Raw genomic sequence first — 20343 nt, 5'->3', positions numbered from 1 at the left:
GTACATTTCATGACCTTAAACAATCTTGAGCCTCCTTTCAAGATAAATGAAGCACAAAGTGGAACCATTCACTCTTTTAAAGAGGGTCAAGCATACTAGACCACAGTCAGTTTTAGCAGACACAGGTGTGGCATCAAGGAATTGAAAGCAAACCAAGGTCAGCATGTGGGTGTCAAGTCCTAACAGGCTAGAGTTGATGAACTTTCTGTCTTTTCTTATCTCTTCGTGATTTAACCTAACAATTGTCCATATTTCTGGGACAGAGACAGCCTTGGGAAAGTAGTGATAAAGGCAAATTTATCTGGTGCCTATGTGTTAATTATATCAGCACTCTTAGTTTTTCTTCCCAGGCATCTGTTTCCTACACTCCCATTTCATGAGAACTTGTTCCAGGATACCTGTTAAATAATCAATTTTTAGCATAAGAGCATTACTTACTTATATAATATTAGACAAAGCAGATCTCTTAGATCTCACCTTATGATCACACACTTGATTCTCTTCCAATGAGACCAACTTAGATAAGGTATATAATGAGGGCAACTGATCGCAGGGACGAATTTCATTAACCACGACTGTGTGGTAGTGATGCTGGTGGTGAAAAACTTAGTGGTAGGAGCTATGGGATCACAGGGAGCCTGATCCAAGGAAACACCCACGGTCTGGCTTTTCTCTGTTTCCTTTCACCAGATGACTCGGCTTCAAACTATGAGGCCAGTGGCCCCAGGAACTCCAAAATTGTTAACAATCTATTTCTTAAACTTGTACATTCCAAAACTTATTGCTTGTTTATTCTTCTAGCAAGGAGAACTATACCTTAACAGAATTTACCATGAGCTTTAAATATAATATGTGATATGTATATATTTTAAATATAATACCTTGGAATCTTCCTCGGTTACCAATTTACAGGGATATTTATGGTCATTATGTGAATAGTAGCTTGGAATTCTTGGAGAAAGTATTATATATCTGCTTGAACAATTTTATTTATTATCTCCATTCATCTTGAATCAACTAAAGCTCAAAGACATTAGGTATCTTACCTAAAGTCACATGGCTAAGATATGATGAAATATTATAAAAGGGCTATTTCTGGGAGCAAGATATGTTCACGTGACTCTATTAATGATCTGAAGAACCAAGTTCTGAAAAGCCATGAAAACCGTTGCCAGATAAAATATAGTATGCTCATAAAATTTGAATTTCAGAAAAGCAAAATAATTTGTATAAGTATGTCGCAAATTTTGCACGGGATATATTTATACTAAAAAATATCCTTTGTTAAATTTCAAACTTACCTTAGGGTGTGGCATTTTTATTTACTAAACCTTACAATACTACCCATGACCCATGCAAATTGCCATAAACTCTACCTGCTTATTAGTTGATATCATGAAAGGCTGTATCAGAGAAATTTGATGATAAATAAGAACACATGGAGAAGAAACATCTACTTACTAAAGACTGTGCTGAAACAGAAAATATATGGCAAAGTCCTCTACTCTCACAGAGTTTATAATTAAGTCATGTGGAGGAAACTAACCCATAGAAAGTAACAATGAGTGAAACAAGAAAATGAGCTAGTAGGTATTGTGAGTTATGAAGAGAAGAAAATCAAACAACATCAACTAGCAAGGGAAGATATCTTTAAGGAAGTGGAGAGGATGAATAGTTGGAAAGTGAAACTGTCTGGGGAAAATATTGTAAATTGCTTGTGATTCTTCCACTTGTGAAACACAGGAAACTTCAATACATTTCAGTGCCTGTGGTTGAATATGTGCAAAGGAAGCCAAAGCTCTCTCTCAAGCAGAGACAGAAACATAAGTGTATTGATCAAGAGAGGAATAATGAACAGACATAAGAGGAGACAATGATGTGAAGGTAAGAAAACTTTGAAGAGAACAGAGCAGTTATTCTCAATTAGGATCTTGATAGTGGCATCAGTATTACCTAGGAATTTGTTAGAGATGCAAGTCCTCTGTTTCACCCAAAAAATGCTGAACCAGAATCCCTAGGGACGAGGCCCAGCCATCACTACTTTATTTTTATTTTTTATTATACTTTAAGTTCTGGGTTACATGTGTAGAATTGCTACACAGGTATACACATGCCATGGTGGTTTGCTGCACCCATCAACCTGGCACCTACATGAGGTATTTCTCCTAATGTTATCCCTCCCCTAGCCCCCCACCCCCTCAATAGGCCCTGTTGTGTGATGTTCCCCTCCCTGTGTCCACGTGTTCTTATCGTTCAATTCCCACTTATGAGTGAGAACATGCAGTGTTTGGTTTTCTGATCTTGTGATAGTTTCCTGAGAATGATGGTTTCCAGCTTCATCCATGTCCCTGCAAAGGACATGAACTCATCATTTTTTATGGCTGCACAGGATTCCATGGTGTATATGTGCCACATTTTCTTAATCCAGTCTATCATTGATGGACATTTGGGTTGGTTCCAAGTCTTTGCTATTGGGAATAGTGCCACAATAAACATACGTGTGCATGTGTCTTTATCGTAGAATGATTTATAATCCTTTGGGTATATGTCCAGTAATGGGATTGCTGGGTCAAATGGTATTTCTAGTTAAGTTTAAGTCGTTCACGCATCTTGAGTTGATTTTTGTATAAGGTGTAAGGAAGGAGTCCAGTTTCAATTTTCTGCATATGGCTAGCCAGTTTTTGCAACATCATTTATTAAATAGGGAATCTTTTCCCCATTGCTTGTGTGTGTCAGGTTTGTCAAATATCAGATGGTTGTAGGTGTGTGATGTTATTTCAGAGGCTTCTGTTCTGTTCCATCGGTCTCTATATCTGTTTTGGTACCAGCACCATACTGTTTCGGTTACTGTAGCCTTGTAGTGTAGTTTGAAGTCAGGTAGTGTGATGCCTCCAGCTTTGTTCTTCTTGTCCAGGATTGTCTTGGCTATGCAGACTCTTTTTTGGTTCTATATGGAATAGAAAGTAGTTATTTCCAATTATGTGGAAAAAGTCAGTGTTAGCTTCATAGGGATAGCATTGAATCTAAAAATTTCTTTGGGTGGTATGGCCATTTTCATAATATTGATTCTTCATATCCATGAGCATGGAATATTTTTTGATTTGTTTGTGTTTTCTCTTATTTCCTTGAGCAGAGGTTTGCAGTTCTGCTGGAAGAGGTCCTTCACATCCCTTGTAAGTTGGATTCCTAGGTATTTTATTCTCTTTGTAGCAATTGTGAATGGGAGTTCACTCATGATTTGGCTCTCTGTTTGTCTGTTGTTGGTGTATAGAAATGCTTGTGATTTTTGCACATTGATTTTGTATCTTGAGACTTTGCTGAAGTTGCTCATCAGCTTAAGGAGATTTTGGGCTGAGACAATGGGGTTTTCTAAATATACAATCATGTCATCTGCAAACAGAGACAATTTGATTTCCTCTCTTCCTATTTGAATACCTTTTATTGCTTTCTCTTGCCTGACTGCCCTGGCCAGAACTTCCAATACTATGTTGAATAGGAGTGGTGAGAGAGGGCATCCTTGTCTTGTGCCAGTTTTCAAAGGGAAGGCTTCCAGTTTTTGCCCATTCAGTATGATATCGGCTGTGGGTTTGTCATAGATAGCTCTTATTATTTTGAGATGCATCCCATCAATACCTAGTTTATTGAGAGTTTTTAGCATGAAGGGTTGTTGAATTTTGTCAAAGGCTTTTTCTGCATCTATTGAGATAATCATGTGGTTTTGTCATTGGTTCTGTTTATGTGATGTATTAGTTTACTGATTTTTGTATGTTGAACCAGCCTTGCATCCCAGGGATGAAGCTGACTTGATCACGATGGATAAGCTTTTTGATGTGCTACTGGATGCGGTTTGCCAGTATTTTATTGAGAATTTCTGCATCAATGTTCATCAGGGATATTGGTCTAAAATTCTCTTTTTTTGTTGTGTCTCTGCCAGGCTTTGGTATCAGAATGATCCTGGCCTCATAAAATGAGTTAGGGAGGATTCTCTCTTTTTCTACTGACTGGAATAGTTTCAGAAGGAATGGTACGAGCTCCTCTTTGTACCTCTGGTAGAATTCGGCTGTGAATCCATCTGGTTCTGGAGTTTTTTTGATTGGTAGGCTATTAATTATTGCTTCAATTTCAGAGCCAATTATTGGTCTATTCAGAGATTCAACTTCTTCCTGGTTTAGTCTTGGGAGGGTGTAAGTGTCCAGGAATTTACCCATTTCTTCTAGATTTTCTAGTTTATTTGCAAAGAGGTGCTTATAGTATTCTCTGATGGTAGTTGGTATTTCTGTGGGATCAGTGGTGATATCCCCTTTATCATTTTTTATTGTGTCTATTTGATTCTTCTCTCTTTTCTTCTTTATTAGTCTTGCTAGTAGTGGTCTATCAATTTTGTTGATCTTTTCAAAAACCCAGCTCTTGGATTCATTGATTTTTTTGAAGGGTTTTTTGTGTCTCTATTTCCTTCAGTTCTGCTCTGATCCTAGTTATTTCTTGCCTTCTGCTAGCTTTTGAAGTTGTGTGCTCTTGCTTCTCTAGTTCTTTTAATTGTGGTGATAGGGTGTCGATTTTAGATCTTTCCTGCTCTCTCGTGGGCATTTAGTGCTATAAATTTCCCTCTACACACTGCTTTAAATGTGTCCCAGAGATTCTGGTACGTTGTGTCTTTGTTCTTATTGGTTTCAAAGAACATCTTTATATCTGCCTTCATTTCGTTATTTACCCAGTAGTCATTCAGGAGCAGGTTGTTCAGTTTCCATGTAGTTGTGTGGTTTTGAGTGATTTTCTTAACCCTGAGTTCTAATTTGATTGCACTGTGGTCTGAGAGACAGTTTGTTGTGATTTCTCTTATTTTACATTTGCTGAGGAGTGCTTTACTTCCAATTATGTGGTCAGTTTTATAATAAGTGCAATGTGGTGCTGAGAAGAATGTATATTGTGTTGATTTGGGGTGGAGAGTTCTGTAGATGCCTATTAGGTCTGCTTGGTGCAGAGCTGAGTTCAAGTCCTGGATATGCTTGTTAATCTTTTGTCTTGTTGATCTGTCTAATATTGACAGTGGGGTATTAAAGTCTCCCATTATTATTGTGTGGGAGTCTAAATCTCTTTGTAGGTCTCTAAGGACTTGTCTTATGAATCTAGTTGCTCCTGTATTGTGTGCATATATATTTAGGATAGTTAGCTCTTCTTGTTGAATTGATCCCTTTACCATGATGTAATAGCTTGCTTTGTCTCCTTTGATCTTTGTTGGTTTAAAGTCTGTTTTGGCCAGGTGTGGTGGCTCACACCTGTAATCCCAGTACTTTGGGAGGCCGAGGCAGGCAGATCATGAGGTCAGGAGATCGAGACCATCCTGGCTAACACAGTGAAACCCCATCTCTACTAAAAATACAAAAAATTAGCCAGGTGTTATGGCAGGCACCTGTATTCCCAGCTACTCGGGAGGCTAAGGCAGGAGAATGGCATGAACCCAGGAGGCAGAGCTTGCAGTGAGCCAAGATCATGCCACTGCACTCTAGCCTGGGTGATAGAGGGAGACTGTCTCAAAAAAAAAAAAAAAAGTCTGTTTTATGAGAGAGTAGGATTGCAATCCCTGCTTTTTTTTTGGCTTTCCATTTGCTTGGTAGATCTTCCTCCATCCCTTTATTTTGAGCCTATGTGTGTCTCTGCACATGAGATGGGTCTCCTGAATACAGCACACTGATTGGTCTTGACTCTATCCAATTTGCCAGTCTGTGTCTTTTAATTGGTGCATTTAGCCCAATTACATTTAAGGTTAATATTGTTATGAGTGAATTTGATCCTGTCATTATGAGGCTAGCTGGTTGTTTTGCCCATTAGTTAATGCAGTTTCTTCATAATGTCAATGTTCTTTAAAATTTGGAATGTTTTTGCAGTGGCTGGTACCAGTTGTTCCTTTCCATGTTTAGTGCTTCCTTCAGGAGCTCTTGTAAGGCAGATCTGGTGGTGACAAAATCTCTCAGCATTTGCTTGTCTGTAAAGGATTTTATTTCTCCTTTGCTTATGAAGCTTAGTTTGGCTGGTTATGAAATTCTGGGTTGAAAATTATTTCCTTTGAGAATGTTGAATATTGGCCCCCACTCTCTTCTGGCTTGTAGGGTTTCTGCTGAGAGATCCGCTGTCAGTCTGATGGGCTTCCCTTTGTGCATAACTCGACCTTTCTCTCTTGCTGACCTTAACATTTTTTCTTTCATTTCAACCTTGGTAAATCTGATGATTATGTGTCTTAGGGTTGCTCTTCTCGAGGAGTATCTTTGTCGTGTTCTCTGTATTTCCTGAATTTGAATGTTGGTCTGCCTTGCTAAGTTGAGAAAGTTCTCCTGGATATCCTGAAGATTGTTTTCCAACTTGGTTCCATTCTCCCTGTCACTTTCAGGTATACCAATCAAACATAGATTTGGTCTTTTCACATAGTCCCATATTTCTTGAAGGCTTTGTTCATTCCTTTTTATTCTTTTTTTCTCTAATCTTGTCTCCTCTCTTTATTTCATTAAGTTGATCTTCAATCACTGATATCTTTCTTCTGTTTGATCAATTTGGCTATTGATACTTGTGTATTCTTCATGAAGTTTGCATGCAGTGTTTTTCAGCTCTGTCAGGTCATTTATATTCTTCTACATTGGTTATTCTAGTTAGCAATTCGACTAATCTTTTTTCAAGGTTCTTAGCTTCCTTGCATTGGGTTAGAACATGCTCCTGTAGCTCGGAGGAGTTTGTTATTACCCACCTTCTGAAGCCTACTTCTGTCAGTTCATCAAACTCATTCTCCGTCCAGTTTTGTTCCCTTGCTGGCAAGGAGTTGTGATCCTTTGAGGAGGAGAGGCATTCTGGTTTTTGGAATTTTCAGCCTTTTTGCACTTATTTTTCCCTATCATTGTGGATTTCTCTACCTTTGGTCTTTGATGTTTGTGACCTTCGGATGGGGTCTTTGTGTGGACATGCTAATCCTTTCTGTTTGTTTCTTTTCCTTCTGACAGTCAGGCCCCTCTGCTGCAGGTCTGCTGAAGTTTGCTGGAGGTCCACTCCCAATCCTGTTTGCTTGGGTATCACCAGCGGAGGCTGCAGAGCAGCAAAGATTGCTGCCTGTTCTTTCCTCTGGAAGCTTTGTCCCAGAAGGGTACCTGCCAGGTGCCAGCCAGAGCTCTCCTGTATGAGGTGTCTGTCAGCCCCTACTGGGAGATGTCTCCCAGTCAGTATACCCGGGGGTCAGGGACCCACTTGAGGAGGCAGTCTGACCATTAGAAGAGCTCCAACGCTGTGCTGAGAGTTCTGTTGGTCTTCAGAGTCGTCAGGTAGGGATGTTTAAGTCTGCTATAAGCCCCTGACGTGGGCTGATGCCTTTTTCACAGAGACACCCTGTCCAGAGAGGAGAAATCTGGCAGTCTGATCACAGCAGCCTTGCTGAGCTGCAGTGGGCTCCACCAAGTTCGAACTTCCCACAGGCTTTGCTTACGCTGTGACTGTAAACTGCCTACTCAAGCCTCAGCAATGGCAGACGCCCCTCTCCCCCACCAAGCTCGAATATCCCAGGTGGATCTCAGATTGCTGCTGTGCTGGCAGCAAGAATTTCAAGCCAGTGAATGTTTCCTGGGCCCTGTGGGGGAGGCACCTGCCGTGCCAGACCACTTGGCTTCCTGGCTTCGGTATCCCTTTCCAGGGGAGTGAACAGTTCTGTCTCACTGGTGTTCCAGGAGCCACTGGGGTATGGAAAAAAAAAAAAAAAAGAGCTCCTGCAGTTAGTTCAGTGGGGCAAGCGCAGTATCTGTGCTGGAGTTCCTCAGGCTTGCCCTGTTTCGGCTCTCCCTCCCACTGTCCAACCAGTCCCAATGAGATGAACTGGGGACCTCAATTGGAAATGTAGAAATCACTTGCCTTCTGTGTTGATCTCACTGGGAGCTGCAAACTGGAGCTGTTCCTATTCGGCCATCTTGAATCCTCCTGCCATCACTATTTTAATAAGCCCTCCTGTGATTCTGATGCATGGTAACATTTAAGAAACACTGAAATCGACTATGTAAAGGCATCTCCTTTTTTCTATCTCCTAGAACAGCCTGGGAAGGATATGTCTACACTACAGAGGGCTAATCTCTAGTATCAAGTACAAAGCTGACAGATATAAAGACAATATCTAGGCATCTGATTTGTCCATGCCTCTTATTTCCTCTTGAAATCATTCAAAATCCCTGTTAGGTGGGAGAACCATGACAATTATGAGGTCAAAATTCTTGAGCAGACTCTAATATTAAGAAGGCTGTTTCTGTCATAGAATAATACACAGCCATAAAAAACTGAAATTAGGCATTTTGCAGCAACATGGATGCAGCTGGAAGCCATTATTCTAAGACAATTAATGTAGGTACAGAAAACCAAATACTTTATGTTCTCACTTATAAGTGGTAGCTAAATATTGAGCACACATGAACGCAAAGAAGGGAATAACAGACACCAGGGCCTACTTGAGGGGGAAGGGTGGGAGGAGGGTGAGGGTTGAAAACAACACCAACTAGATACTATGCTGACTATCTGGGTGATGAAATCATTTATACACCAAACCCCAGCGAAATGCAATTTACCCGCGTAACAAACCTGCACACGTACCCCTGTATTTAAAATAAAAGTTGAGAAAACAAAAAGAAGCTGGTTTCTTTCTAGAGCATTAACTTTCACTTTCAAGTATTCAAAGTAATTATTTTATTCTTACAACACCTACCTACTTTATCTACTATTATTAAAATAGTAGGATATTATTTTTTTCTGGTAAATTTCAGTCTCTTTAATTAAAACATAACGCAAAATGTTTTTAGAAAGTTTCCGTCATTGTTGGAAGTTCAAATATAACTTGAGAATAAAATAGCTCAAGGGGACATTTGAGCTTTAGGTTTTAGGGCAGTTAATTGTGGATAATAATAGCTAATACTTATTGAGTGATAGCTATGAGTCAGATGCTGTTCAGAGGCTTGTATATGTATAGTCTTGGTTAATCTTCATAAATAACATATGGAATATTATTATTATTATTTTTACATGAGAAAACTGAGGCACCCAAAGGTTATATAGTTTTCTTATGGTCATAAAACTACTAAGTGAGAGAGACATGTTTATGATGGAGGCAATCTGCCTGCACAGCTCAAACTCTTAACAATGACAATGGACTACTTGCCATATGTGAGCAAGAGCTGACAAGTAAAAGGTGGAAAACTCTATGAGATTATTTGATAAATGGAAAGTAGTTTATGAAAATACATTTGGTTCTTAAAGGAAAAACACTTTTGATATGATACAGACATGAGAATATTGATTGTAATTTGAGAAAACTTTGTGATTCTCTATCAAAATCAGTATAAAAAGCCAATTAATGTATTAAAGCAAAAAAAAGAAAAGAGTAATATTTAGGATGGTATAATAACTAATTAACTTTTTAAAAAACTTGAGGCATTCCATACAAATTAATATTCAAAATGTTATAAATTATAGCCATTTATGACGACAATCTTTCAAAATCAGATTACAAATACACGTGTGTGTGTGTGTATAGACAAAAAATATATACACATTTTTTTCAGAATAATTTAAATATAAATCAGACTGTTTTTGTTATTGAGAGTTGGCATCATAAAAATTGGTTCTGATGCAGTAAGTTCTTATACGGGTTGGAAAACATAAGACACATTTGTCCAGTAATAAGTGATATCTGGCTCATAGTTGACCATATATATATTAGGCATAAGATTGAAGTTGTGTTTTGGGATCAAATCATAGAGTGCTGTTGTGTAACTTAAAGACCTTGAATTTTATTAGGCATGTAATGAGATACAGAATCTATTATTATTTTAAAATCAGGAATTGTATAATCAATGATAACTTTCAGAAAGAACAATGTGTAAGAAGGACAAAAGCAAAAAAAAATAGACACAGAAATAAATTGTGAGGTTATTTAAATTTTCTAGGTTAGAGACAATGGAGATTTAAAGTAGAGTGTTTCAAATGGAGTTTAAAGGAGGAGTCAGAAATAAGGGGCATTTCGGTATCAGAATCAACACCAGGTGAGAATGAGAGAAGGGATAAGTCAGGGATGATTGTAAGACTTTAAGCCTTTAAGTGATCGATGAACAGTGGCATCGTTAATAAGAAACACTAAAATAAAAGCTCTCCAGCCTACCTCCACCACTGCAGTCACCGCTAAGACAACTGATTCCACTTCTGACAGTGACAAGATGGGATGTGATTTCTATAAAATCTCTTTCAGCTCAAAAAGTCCATGATGTTATAAAAATACATTTGAAACTAAAAGTAACAGAGGCATTTTATCAGGTATATAATGAATATATAGAGATAGGTGTTAGTAACAGGTTGGAAAATGCCCCAAAATCAAATTCTAACATGTTTATGTAATATTTATGAAGACACACACACACATATACACACACACACACACACACACACTAAATATGAGATAATTGATTCAACTCTTGTTCTATGTCTCTTTCAGCAATTTGAAGACCTCTAATTTGCTAGCAACAATGATATCACTTTTATGTTACCGAGCATGAGTAACATTGTAAGCTTTAAGTTTAAGACTTGGGTTATGATTTCCAGAAGCTCAGCTGACAGCCTTCCTTAAGAACTGAGGAAAAATTCTGCCTCGTGGTAATAAAAACCTTTTCTTCTAACTTCTCAAGAATAGCTTTAATTAACTCTTCTTTTGCACCTACATTGGGTAATGTGGTCTTTGCAATCAGTGTCTCAGATAATGAACATAGTTCAGAGAATCTGGCTCGAAGTCCAGATGTACCAAAGTATTGTTCTTTCCTAACCTAACCACTTAATCTCCTGCTGCTTAACTTTTTAAACTCTCTTCCAAATTTACATAATAGAGAAAATGATAACTTTGGAGAACACTCATGTTTTTGCCTGTGGTATAAAAAGAAACCTCAGGTTATGAGGCTAAGGTTTGCATAAGTACACTACCTAGCACTGTGATTCTATTACCTTTATTTTCTCCTTCTTCAAACAACTCTAAATATTTCTGCCAGAGCAATTTTTCTTTTACTATATCATTTTCTGGCCCAAGAATTGTCAGTGTTTTTCTGATTCTATATGGACCATTTTCAGACTCTTAGTTGGCATACACTGTCACCCAGTATTTGATCCCACTCAAATTATGCCACCTTCTCTCATTTTGATTTTGACCTGCTCTCCAGTGTACACTCTTTCCCACCAACACAGGCCATTCTTAACTGCCTGAACAGTTTTCTATGTGTTCCTCTCTCTGTCTAGAATGACCCTTTCTTCCTCCTTCTCCCTAAATCCTACAAGTTTTTAGAAGTGCTGCTCTAGGTGCCCCTCTCCTAAGACTCCTTTTCTGGTCTAAGTGACCTCCATCTTCCCTGGAGCTCTGCTGAACATCTAATAAACTTAAAAACATTCATACTTAACTCTACCATTTGTTTTACCATCTCAATTCTATCACTCTAACTAGTTTTTTTTATCCAGAGTAATAGGTGATACATCATCTTCTTCATTTAACAACTTTAGTCAGTATTTGGCCATGTGATGGGGACATACTCTGATCTATCCATATGGGTTTTCTTAAAAACTCCCATCTTGTTTATGATTATTGAGTGCAGTATCATCTACCCAAATGTGTCTGTTTGTTTAACGGGTTGATTTAAATAATGGTCATTTTGTTCATTTTAAACAAATGTTGAGATATCTACTACATTGTAAACATTGTAATAAATATAGAGAGTTAAACATAATGCTACAAAATAAACCACCAGAAAATCTCAGTGGTATACAAAAATAAGCATTTATATCTGTATCACAGATGTCTTCACATCATCTCAGGTTTAGTCATCTAGGCTAGGCTCAGCTGTGTTTGGCCCCAATGTCTGAGGTTGTTCTAGGTCTGCTGTAAGTGTTATTCATTATCCTTGGATCAGAGGAAGTGCAAAGTGGTGCTGCCAGTGGAAAAAATGGAGAAGAAGAGCCCAAAGTCAATCATACATGCTCATTTCAAGTGATCACTCATATCTTGTCCATTAACATTATGTTCGTGAAAACAAGTGATTGTGGCCAAGCACCAAGTCAGTGGAGGTAAAGGAAGCCATGACAATGGTATGAGTATGAGTATGTAAATAACTACTACATGCAACTGATAAATTGGAAACAATAATTCACTCTATCACAAGAAGGTAGACATACAAATTTGACTTTTTGTTGGTGGTGCTATCTTGAAACTTGTATTCTCTTTAGAGAAACTGGTAAGCTAAAAAGTGATTACAACTTAGTAATATAAGTGAAACATGTAAGATCCTTTTCACACTAGCCTAAAGTAGTATATATCTGCAAGATGTAGAATAGGTATTAGCTGATATTGATGCTTTGTGGTTATTGAACACAGGTTAGATATTCATGAAAGCAGAGAAGTGGTAAGTAGCCATAATTAGAAAGGAGGTTGTTGAAAGATTAGAAGAAGCCATCTAAGACACTATTTTTTATTTTTTACCACATATATATGAGTCACTGAAATAGAAGAGAAACGTGCTCTGAACCTGTTAAAAAAGTATTACAGAAAAGAAACAAAATCCAATAGTTTTATCTCTATACCCAAAATGGAGGTTAAAAGTTACACTAAAAAGAACACTATTGCACCAAAGAAAGCATCCTATCATATCCTGTCAGACACGTTAGACGAGGAGGATGTGAGTGTCACCATGGGGACAGGAGAGAAGCTGAGACTCTCGGCACATACAATATTGCCTGGTAGTAAGACACGAGAGGCTTCTAATGCCAAGCAGCAGAAGGAAAAAAATAAAATAAAATGAAAACGAAGTGAAAGAAAGAAACAAAAGGCAGAGAGGAAAACGGATCGACAAGTTCTGTTCCTCAGAGTCAGAGAGTGAGTCCTCAGAGAGTGGGGAGGATGACAGGGACTCCATGGGGAGCTCCAGCTGCCTCAAGGGGTCCCCGCTGGTGTTGAAGGACCCCTCACTGTTCATCTGCCTGTCCGCTTCCTCCAACTCTTCTCACGGGAGCTCTGCCACCCAGAAGCAGAACCCCAACCACAAGGACCAGCACACCAAGCACTGGCAGACAGACAACTGGAAAACCATTTCTCTCTGGCTTGGTCAGAGGTCAGTTCCTTATCAGACTCCACAAGAAGGAGACTGACAAGTGAGTCTGATTACTCCTCTGAGGGCTCCAGTGTGAAATCGCTGAAGCCAGTGAGGAAGAAGCAGGAGCACAGGAAGCTGGGCAGGCTGCAGGGCTCCCTGTCAGAGAAGAGAAGCCCCTTCCTCTCCAGCACAGAAGGCACCATCCTCAAGCTGTACAAGGAGGGGAAAGTTGTCAAAAAACATAAAACAAAACACAAACACAAAAACAAGGAGAAGGGACAGTGTTCTATCATCCAAGAGCTGAAATTGAAATGTTTTACGTATGAATATGAGGGCTACAAGCAAAAGTCAGATAAGGCTATACTTTTAGAGAATGACATTTCCACTGAAAATAAGTTAAAAGTGTTAAAGCATGATTGAGACCACTTTAAAAAAGAAGAGAAACTTAGCAAAATGAAATCAGAAGAGAAAGAATGGCTCTTTAAAGATGAGATCATTAAGGTCTCCAAAGATGAAAAATCACTGAAGAGAATCAAAGACATGAACAAGGACATCAGCAGATCTTTCCAAGAAGAGAAAAACTGTTTGAATAAAGCAGAAAAGGAGAAATCTCTGAAGGAAAAGTCTTCGAAAGAAGAAAAACTAAGACTGTACAAAGAGGAGAGAAAGAAGAAGTCAAAAGACCGGCCCTCAAAATTAGAGAAAAAGAATGATTTGAAACAGGACAACATTTCAAAAGAGAAGGAGAAGACTTTTAAAGAAGATAAAGAAAAACTCAAAAAAAAAAAAAAGGTTTATAGGGAAAATTCTGCTTTTGATGAATATTTTAACAAAAATCAGTTTCTGGAGAATGAAGACACCAAATTTAGCCTTTCTGACGATCAGTGAGATCGGTGTTTTTTTGACTTGTCCGATTCATCCTTTGATTTCAAAGTGGGGGACAGCTGAGACTCTGCAGTGACAGACTACAGGGACTTGAAGAATGACTCTGTGGCCAAGCTGATCTTGGAAACAGTGAAGGAGGACAGCCATGAGAGGAAGCACGACAGCAGGGCCCAGGAGAAGCGAGACTATAGACAGCTCTTCTTCTGAAAGGACAGGGACTATTTGGATAATAACTCTGAGAAAAGACCAGACTGAAAAGCATAAAGTGTCCCTGGCTACCTTTCGGAAAATGACAAGAAGAAGCGAGAGAGTCCACAGAGGCCAGGCAGGACAGAAAGGACGCCCTCCACAGCTCCAAGGAGCGCAGGGACAGCAGGGCCAAGCCAGAGGAGGCACACCGCACACCAGGAGGAGCTGAAGGAATGTGGCTGCCAGAGTGTCTTCAAGGAAAAGTCTGACTGCGACTTTGGGAAGGGTCTGGAGCCGTGGAACCGCACCACCAGAGAAGAAGGACAGCCTTGATAAGGAAAGGAAGGAGAAAACAAAACCAGAAAAATACAAACAGAAGTCCAGTAACAAGGACAAAAGTGAGAAATCTATCCTCAAAAAATGTCAGAAGGACAAAGAATTTGGTAAATGTTTTAAAGAGAAAAAAGATACCAAGGAAAAAACATAAAGACACACATGGCAAAGACAAAAAAAGGAAAGCGTCTCTTGACCAAGGGAAAGAGAAAAAGGAGAAGACTTTCCCTGGGATTATCTCAGAAGACTTCTCTGAAAAAAAAAAAAAAAATGACAACAAAGGCAAAGAGAAAAGCTGTTACATCACAGATGTATTCACAGAAGAGAGTAAAGATGACAAAGATGACTACATGGGGAGTGGGTTCAAGATTGGAGAGGCCAGCGACTTGCAGAGGGTGGATGGCCTCCAGGAAAAGGAGGAAGGGCGGGAGGCCTATGACTCTGACAGACACAGGAAGTCGTCTTCTGACCAGCAGCACCCGGAGAGGCAAAAGGACAAGGAGCCCAAAGACAAGAGAAAGGACACAGGGGCTGCCGATGGGGTGACAGACAAAAAAGAGAAAGTCCTTGAAAAGCAAAAGAAGAAGAAAGATAAAGAGTACCAGAAAAGTATAAGGACAGGAAGGAAAGAGCTTCAGTGGACTCCACGCAAGATAAGAAAAATAAACAGAAGCTCCCTGAGAAGGCTGAAACGAAACACTCTGCTGAAGACAAGGCTAACAGCAAACACAAAGAGAAGTCAGATAAAGAATATTCCAAGGAGACGAAGTCCTTGAGAAGTGCTGACATGGAAAAAAGCCTGCTTGAAAAGTTGGAAGAAGAAGCTCTCCATGAGTACAGAGAAGACTCCAATGATAAAATCAGTGAGGTCTCCTCTGACAGCTTCACGGACTAAGGGCAGGAGCCAGGGCTGACTGCCTTCCTGGAGGTGTCTCTCAGGCAGCCACCCGTGTAGGAGGAGGCCAGGGAGAGCGCCTGCCTCCCGGAGAAGCTGAAAGAGAAGGAGAGGTACAGACACTCCTCATTCTTATCCAGGTAGAGCCACTACTGAGTGAGAGAAACAGCCAAGAAAGAAAAGGCCGAGAAAAAAGAGAAGGGCAGAGATTACAAGGAGGGCAGCACCAGGTAGGACTCCGGCCAGTATGAAAAGGACTTCCTGGAGGTGGTTGCTTATGGAGTTTCTTACAACATGAAAGCTGACATAGAAGATGGGCTAGATAAAACCATTGAATTATTTTCTACCGAAAAGAAAGATAAAAATGATTCGGAGAGAGAACCTTCCAAGATAATACAAAAGGAACTAAGGCCTTATGGATCTAGTACCATCAACATCCTAAACGTGGAGAATAAGAGAGAGAAACAAAGGGAAAAATTGACAGACGAGAAGAAGAGGGACTAGAACAGGCATGCAGACTGGCTCCTGCAGCATCACAGGGATGGAGCAGAAGCCCACTGCCAGAGACAAGGACAGCCCTCCTCGCACACTCAAAGACAAGTCCAGGGATGAGGACCCAAGGCTCAGGGAGGCCAAACTGAAGGAGAAATTCAAGGACAGTGCAGAGAAAGAAAAGGGCGACTCCGTGAAGATGAGCAACGGGGATGATAAAGTATTGCCGTCCAAAGACCCAGGCAAGATGCCAGGCCCAGGGAAAAGCTCCTGGGGGACAGCGACCTGATGATGACCAGCTTCCAGAGGATGTTCTCCCAGAAGGACCTGGAGATCGAGGAGCGCCACAAGGGGCACAAGGAGGGGATAGTGCAGATGGAAAAGCTGAGGCACCGGTCCAGAGACCCCAACCTCAAGGAGAGGGCGAGGCCAGCAGACGACGGGCGGAAGAAGGGTCTGGACATTCCTGCCAAGAAACCTCTGGGGCTGGACCCTCCCTTTAAAGACAGAAAGCTCAAGGAGTTGACTCCTATTTCACCTGCTGCCGAAAATAATCTACACCCGGGATCAGGTGCAGACTCCGAAGACTGGCTCGCATGAAAGAGGTCCTGCCTGCATCTCCTAGGCCTGACCAGAGCCGACCCACTGTCGTGCCCACTCCTACGTCGGTGCTGTCCTGCCCCAGCTACGAGGAGGTGATGCACACGCCCAGGACCCCGTCCTGCAGCACCGATGACTACACGGACCTTGTGTTCGACTGCGCCCACTCCCAGCACTCCACGCCTGTGCCCACTGCTCCCTCCAGCGCCTGCCCCCCTCCTTTTTTGACAGGTTCTCCGTGGCATCAAGTGGGCTTTTGGAAAACGCCAGCCAGGGTCCTGCCAAGCCTCTCTCCATAAACCTTTACCGCTAGGTCTCTGCTGATACTAGGAGGACTCTCTAGGAGGAATTCAGCGTGGAAGACAAGCTCCTCAGGCAGCAGAGCCTTCCTGCCGCCTCCAGCTACGACTTTCCCCTGCCGCACTAGAGGGAAGACAGGGCGCCCCTGCCCCCGGTTCCCGTGGAGAAGTTTGCTTGCTTGTCCGCAGGGTAATATTCCACAGACTATGGCCTCTCCTTGCCCAAAGTCGACGCTCTGCCATTGTCACTGTCACCCCGTCTCCAGAGGGCGTCTTCCCAAATTTACAAGCAAAACCTTCCCCTTCCCCCAGAGATAAGCTGCTGGTTCCTTCCCTCGAAGGGGCCATTCCCCCGCACCTGGACGCCACCGAGGACCAGCAGGCTACAGCCGCCATCATCCCCCCGGAGCCCAGCTACCTGGAGCCGCTGGACGAGGATCAGCACCGTCATCACCTAGGAGCCTGTCGAGTGGGCCCACCCCGCCGAGCAGGCCCTTGCTTCCAGCCCGATCGGGAGTGCCTCTGAAAACCCTGTCAGCTGGCCTGTGGGCTCGGACCTCCTGCTGAAGTCTCCACAGAGATTCCCTGAGTCCCCAGAATATTTCTGCTCCGCGGACTCCCTCCACTCCGCAGCCCCAGGGCCCTTTAGTGCCTCAGAGGTGCCATACCCGCCCCCTTTCCGCCTCTCTCTCCCCGAACACTCTGCCCATCGCTGAGCCAGGACTGGAGGACGTCAAAGACGGAGTGGAAGCCATCCCCGCCACCATTTCTACCTCAGAGGCGGCTCCTTACGCCCCTCCCTCCGGGCTGGAATCCTTCTTCAGCAACTGCAAGTCACTTCCGGAAGCTCCGCTGGACATGGGCCCTGAGGCCCGTAACCACTGTGGCTCAGGTGGAGGCTCTGGAACCCCTGGTAAATAGACTCCTGGACAACAGCCACAGCCTGTCTACCCTCCGCCAGGTGGAGCCAATGCCCTGGGCAGATGCCTTCGCCGGCCCCAAGGATGACCTGGACCTGGGGTCCTTCTCACTGCCGGAGCTTCCGTTGCAGACTAAAGATGTCCCAGATGTTGAAACAGAACCCGTAAAAGAAAGTCTTGCTCCTTCAGAAAAGATCCCTCCAGGGGCCCATGTGGTCGTAAGGGTGGGGATATTTCTGCTTCAGCGGCTGAGGAGCAGTTGTCACTGCCTCCCGACCAGGCCTCCACCCAGCTTCCCACAGAGCTCGAGCCTGAGCCCTCAGAGGAGCCAAAGTTGGACGTGGCTCTAGAAGCTACGGAGGCAGAGGCGGTGCCAGAAGAGAGGGCCTCTGGGGATCTGGATTCCAGCATGGAGCCCACACCCATTCCCCGTGAACAGTGCCAACTGGGGAGCAGAGACCAGGGGGCCGAGGCTGAACCCCCCCACTCCCCGCCGCATCCCTCTGTGCCCCGGACGCCCCCTGCCCCCCATGGACACTGTGGCACAAGCCCAGGCTGCGGACAGTGCTGGCCCCCACGACAACACTGAGGCCTCCCGTGCTGCCACCCCAGCCGAAGACCCTGCGGCATCCACCCAGAAGCCACAGAATCAGAACCAAAACCCACGGCCAAAGCCCCGAAAGCCCCTAGAGTGGGGTAGATCCCTCAGTGCATCACCAGGAACCGGCAGATGCTCGTGAACGAGAGCAAGTAGGGCACACCTCACTCCAAGGAGTGTGCCCCAGGCCCGCGCCTCGGAGGAGGACTACGCCCAGCCCAGCATCCGCGCAAACGCCGCTTCCAGCACTCCACTCAGCAGCTGAACACGTCCACGCAGCAGACGCGGGAGGTGATCCAGCAGACGCTGGCCACCATCATGGACGCCATCAAGCTGGACGCCATCGAGCTCTATCACAGCGAAGGGGCCAACCCCTACCTTCGAATTCCTGCAGATCAGGAAGAAGACCGAGGAGAAGCACAAGATTCTGTGCTGCATCACGCCACAGGTGCCCCAGTGGTACGCCGAATAGGTCACCTACACAGGCTCCTATCTCCTGGACGGCAAGTCACTCAGCAAGCTCCACATGCCCGTGATCGCACCCCTTCCCTCGCTGGCGGAGTCCCTGAACGAGCTGTTCAGGCAGCAGGAGGCGGTCCGGGAAAGGCTGCGTCTGCAGCACAGCATCGAGCAGTAGAAGCTGATATGTCCTATAAGCAGGAGATTCTGCAGGTTCACTGCAGGGCAGCCAGGACCATCGCCAACCAGGCAGTGCCATTCAGCACCTGCCCGATGCTGCTGGACTCTGAGGTTTAAAATATGCCCCTAGAGAGCTAGCACGACGAGAACAAGTCAGTGCGCGACCGGCTCAACACCCGCCAGTTCATCTGGCTCCATGACTTGGACCACAAGTACAACCGCATGAAGACCTGCTCACGTGGCAGCAGCACGAGGCAGCGGCCCTGAACGCCGTGCAGAGGATGGAGTGGCAGCTGAAAGTGCAGAAACTGGACCCTGCCGGGCACTAGTCCCTGTGCGTGAACGAAGTGCCCTCCTTCTATGTGCCCATGGTCGACGTCAACGACGACTTTATGTTGTTGCCGGCGTGACACCGCGGGATGACTGCAGGATGTAGGCGAGGGCTGCATGGCTACTGCTGAGCCCCAGGGGCCGAGGAGGGAGCGCCACGTCCACCCGGGCGGGGAGAGACCCCGAGAGAGACGCCACAGCGTCTCGGTCCCTTCCAGACTGATCTAGACGTCGAGGAGGTGAAACACGTCTCTTGTCTACCAGCTGCCGCGGCGGGGGCAAAGCCCCCAGAGCCTCACTGGCCCCGGCGGGACGAGAAGACCATGCCGGGGGCACACATGGCAGCTTCTGTCTGAAAATGGTAACCTTCGGACACTTTTCTCCAGCCAACTGCAGAGGCATTTCAGGAGTTGGAGAATGGAGTGGATTTTTAATTTTTTTTTTCCATCCTGATCAACTAAAGAAAATAAAATTAAGGTGTCCATGTCTCATAAACAGTGACCTCCAGGTCGGAGGGGAAGGAGTGCCGTCCCAACCATGGTCCTGTTGCCACAGAGCTGCAAAGGCCTCAGACTGAGCTTAGAACCTGGTGCAGAGCAGGGCGTTGGCCGTGCCACCTGCCCAGGCAGAGGGACACAGAACCAGGACCCCCGTACTGTTTTTAATGGAGTCAAATCCACGTGGTTCGTATCTTTTTTCTTTTAATATTGTGCATTTTGTTTCTGTTTCTGAGAACATAACTTGAAACACTACAGAGCCAATAACCATATAAAAAGTGTATCTGCAAACGCTGTATAGTTTTCTATAAATTCACAATGTACTTTTGCTGCCTTCTAGATAATTTAGTTTGCAACACACTACTGCACAGTTGTAAATAACTTCTATACTGTAACATCACTTTCAGGTATGTGTAAAGGAATAAATTAATTTTTTAAAAAGCTAGACATGTAGCAGGAGCCTCCAGTACAGTTTGTAAGATGCTAAACTCCTGGAAGTAACTCATTTGATGTTAGAAATTGTTTAATTTGTATTTTCT

The 20343-nt window shown here is 43.3% G+C and overlaps 1 pseudogene; it reads left to right on the top strand.

The window, feature by feature from the left end:
* The first annotated feature begins 2151 nt into the window (after positions 1 to 2151).
* LOC129462935 (ankyrin repeat domain-containing protein 11-like) lies at positions 2152 to 19398 on the top strand (annotated as a pseudogene).
* The last annotated feature ends 945 nt before the right edge of the window (positions 19399 to 20343 follow it).

This window comes from Symphalangus syndactylus, chromosome 14, assembly GCF_028878055.3.
Source record: "Symphalangus syndactylus isolate Jambi chromosome 14, NHGRI_mSymSyn1-v2.1_pri, whole genome shotgun sequence".
Taxonomy (NCBI): domain Eukaryota; kingdom Metazoa; phylum Chordata; class Mammalia; order Primates; family Hylobatidae; genus Symphalangus; species Symphalangus syndactylus.
The sequence above is the reverse complement of the archived record's forward strand: the minus strand, read 5'-3'. Positions and strand labels throughout refer to the sequence as shown.